This window comes from Vanessa cardui, chromosome 22, assembly GCF_905220365.1.
Source record: "Vanessa cardui chromosome 22, ilVanCard2.1, whole genome shotgun sequence".
NCBI classification, from domain to species: domain Eukaryota; kingdom Metazoa; phylum Arthropoda; class Insecta; order Lepidoptera; family Nymphalidae; genus Vanessa; species Vanessa cardui.
Genome location: NC_061144.1, coordinates 7,858,269 through 7,862,549, shown reverse-complemented (window position 1 = coordinate 7,862,549; position 4,281 = coordinate 7,858,269). Strand labels below are relative to the sequence as shown.

At 33.2% G+C, this 4,281-nt stretch overlaps 1 long non-coding RNA gene across 1 annotated transcript; it reads right to left on the bottom strand.

The window, feature by feature from the left end:
• Positions 1 to 2,508: 2,508 nt before the first annotated feature.
• Positions 2,509 to 3,434, bottom strand: LOC124539293. Its single transcript, XR_006967020.1, has 2 exons — positions 2,815 to 3,434; positions 2,509 to 2,738 (listed from the first exon to the last, which is right to left on the bottom strand). It is a non-coding gene; the product is annotated as an uncharacterized LOC124539293 (long non-coding RNA).
• Between the last annotated feature and the right edge of the window lie 847 nt (positions 3,435 to 4,281).

Genomic DNA, 4,281 nt, shown 5'->3' with positions numbered 1-4,281 from the left:
CACAAATATTGGCACTGTAAAAATTCAAATAAGAAATACTGCTAAATTCCTTACACTGTCAATGTTAGTGGGTTGATAGAATCTCTTAATTTAATTATTTCAAGCGTTTATGTGAACACAGCAGTTAAGTTCCCTTAGAACATCGAACGATGGAAGTCGACTGTTTTATATAATCGCCTTATTTTAATATAATTTAGTCGACTAGGCTTTTACAAGATTCTAATCATCATTTCGTGATATTATTAAATGAAAAGCTATCGACGGTTGAAATGTAGATACTAACGGGAATAAATGGAAATAATTTCAATAGATATTCCTTTTTAACCAATCCATTTAAAAGCAATCAATCAGCTAAGAATATATTGTATTCTTTCATCTGTTTTTAGTGCGACTCTGTATTAATAGAGAAAGCCTAATTTTATTGGTATTCGTTTGATATTGTTTAAGATAGCAGTTAAAGTTTCAAGTAGATTTTATTTTATGGAATAGGTTGGCGGACGAGCATATGAGCCACCTGATGGTAAGTGGTCATAACCACCCATAGACAATGACGCTGTAAGAAATATTAACTATTCCTTACATTGTCAATGCGCCACCAACCTTGGGAACTAAGATGCTATGTCCTTTGTGCCTATAGTTACACTAGCTCACTCACCCTTCAAACCGGAACACAACAATGCTGCTTATTGTTGTTTAGCGGTAGAATATTTGATGAGTGGGTGGTATCTACCCAGGCGGGCTTGCACAAAGCCCTACCACCAAGTATTATAATATAGTCGTTTATAAATTATCATGATTAGAATCAGTTTTGAAAGGCATTATATGACATTTGATTCACAGAAGTCGACATGTTTTTAATTTAATTAATAATAACGCTATAAAGAAAACTGCGAAAGTGAAACGAATATATTTCTCTAATCTATACTAATATTATAAATGCGATGTTAACTCTGTCTGTGTATTAACGGACAGATTACTGAATCGAATTTGATAAAATATTGTATGAAGCAAGCCTGATCTCCCAGCTGAATCTGGGCCGACTGCGCCAGTCGTTAGAACGCGCGCATCTTAAAATATGACGGATTCAAACCCAAGCAAGCATCACTGGATTTTCATGAGCTTAATTTGTATTTATAAATCATCTCAAGCTCGGCGGTGATTAGTACATCGTGAGGAAACTTGAATGTGTCTTGTAATGAAAATCTGCCAGCAGGAGCAGCATGGTAGAATAAGGTTCTCCTCAAAGGACGAGGAGGTCTTAGCCCACTAATGTGAAATTGATAGGTTGTCACTGTTGAACTCCAAGCCTTCGGTTGAGTACATAGATTACATTTTATGTCTAACGTCACAATCGAATGAAGAATGTTCTAAATAAAAGGTGCTTTACATAGTCACTGTAAGATTACAAAATTCGTTAGATTACAATCTGTCTCGTTATGTCATCTGTCGAAATATTGTGAACTGTGAAATATTTTTCCAATTTAACGTAATATTTTTCGCAACATTGCTTAGGTTTCTCATGAACAAATTTTAGTCTGGATTATATTTAGTTTAATCTTTAGTTTTACTTGATATCATTTCCGTTTCGTGTTTAATTATCATCCGTATTTTAGTACACTTTGATTTTAACTTCAGATGTGTTGTCGGTAAGCCACAACTATGTCTTTACTTAGTTTAATGACTCGATTTGTTTCGAATGAGATATCGCCAGGAATTTCGGATAGTTGTAAGGTATATTGAAAATAGAAATTCGGTTTTCGAACAAATTTTGTTTTGCTTTACAAGTATTTAAGCTTATAATAATTAGAGTTATTATAAATAACAAAAAAAAGTACAATTGTGTGTGTGTGTTTTTAAATAATTAACTTATCTATATCTATTATTCAATATTTGTAGTTTTCTATCGTCATGTCTATTATCAAATTATATTTTATCTATTATATTATTAAGTCTATTTTGCTGAGTTTCTTTTGCCGGTTCTTCTCTGGTCCGGGGTGTTAAATTTCGTATCGGTGGTAGATTTTTGAGCAAGAGTATACATACACTTCTATTTTGAATAAAGATTTTTGACTTTGACCTTTATTATCAGTCCTTTCCTGCATTTATTCGGTGAAAGCTTTTTCACCGTTTGTTACATCATACTTTTAATTTAATAGGAATTTTCTTTTTTTAATTGGTCGTCGCTGACGGATTTTTGTGTTATTAATTTTATTTAATAATAATTATTAAATAAAATTAATAACACATTTTTTTTTTTTTTGAGGGTAGGGGTGTAAATGACAAGTCACGTTTTTTACTCAGCTGTAATTAAAAATTGAAATAATTTAATTTTTACATAAAAAATATGTACCTGTGACCAGCCCTATTCCTGCCAGCTACTATATATTATTGCACAAAACAATCATCTGCTCGTCTACTCACTTCTAATAATATTCACTAAACCTAATATTTTCACTTACAATTTTTGACAACTTTAACTAGAATGGACTCAATAAAAAAAACACTGGATGACTTGACCGAACACTTTAATATGAAGATGTCTGAATTTCAAAAAGAGTTGAAATCAACTCTTCCCGCTACTAGTCCAACTTCAAACATCAATGCACAATTCAACGCATTCCGATCCTTTGTGCTAGCGGCATTGGAGAATCTTCAACTTCAGGTGGAGCTGTTATCCAGGCAATCCGATGACATGGAGATGCGGTCAAGAAAGAAGATCCTACTTGTGCATGGAGTTCCTGAAGCAAAAAATGAAAATATTACCGAGAATCTTGTCAAGGTATTGTCAAATCGGCTGCAGCTTCCTGAACTGACCTCTGATAGTATCCGTACTTCTCGTCGCTTAGGCCGATCTAGCCCTGAACGTCCTAGAGCCATCCTGGTCAAGTTTAAGGAAACTTCACTCCGAGATAAGGTTTGGTTTTCTAAGAAATGTTTGAAAGGCTCTGGAGTGACCTTGTCGGAGTTCTTGACTAAGCGTCGGCATGAGGCTTTCCTGACTGCTCGGCAACGCTTTGGCATTAACAAGTGTTGGACGAGAGACGGTGTTGTTGTTGTTGTGGGGTCTGACGGGTCGAAGCATCGAATTTTTTCACTTGCTGACTTGAACGCGGTTCCCAGTTCCAACAATGACACGGAAGTGCCCTCCACAGCCAGTGCTATTGTTCAAGCTTCCAAGGATAACAAGTTGTCTCAATTAAGAACAAGGAGGAACGTGAAAAAATGATTTAAGTAACTTTCTTAAAACTTATACTCTTTGTTATTTTGATTCCATAGTTTATTTATAATTTCACTTTTTCTTATAATTTTAGTATTTTAATCTTAGATTTTTTTTTTTTTTTTAGTTTTAATTTTATTGTTTTTAACTTAATTTTACGATAACTTATTATTTATATGTTACCCACTTTTACAGTTTTAGTTAATGTTGTCATGTCAGAATGACATGTTATATTGTTTTATGTCAAACGTCATTCAGCCTAATGAGTAACCATAGACAATTATTTTTACTTTAATTTCTTTTTTTTTTTTTTTTTTTTTTTTTCCTAGTGGGTCACATAAGAATTTTATTGTTTAATAAATATTAGATACTTTTGTTTTTATCTTATTAGGTATATATTGTCTTGATAAATTGTTTTCATATATTTTTGTTTTGTTTGGTTTAGTTATATAACAATTTGTGCAATTAGTTTATTAAATTATCTTACGTCGATTTCTAAAGACTGCTGGCGGTTTGGGTATGTGCAATTTTATTTTTATTATTGATATATAATTTTTTTATTTTAATATTATTATTATTTTATTTTTATTTTTATTATACATATTTTTATTCTGAATGTCGTCCCACAATGATAGTATAGACAGTAATTTATTTATATCTTTGTCGTCTAATAACTCTTCTATTAGCGAAGATAGTTATCACAGTACGTCCCCTGAACCTCTTAATGTCACTCTTGACACCTACTTCTTAGACCTACAGAAGCATTTTAACGTCATTCACATAAATGCACAAAGTATTCCGGCCCATTATCCCGACATGCTTGCGTCTTTCGATTCCAAAAACATTCACGCCATTCTAGTATCTGAATCCTGGCTTAAACCATCGCTTCCTTCTACTTCTTTCTCTCTTCCAGGCTTTCATCTCATTCGCAATGACCGCATCAATAAAGGTGGTGGTGGCGTAGCTATTTATCTTAGGTCCCACATTCCTTTTACTATAATTAGCACGTCAAGCCAACCCCCCTCTGCGGATGCGGCAGAGCACATACTTATTGAAGTTATCTT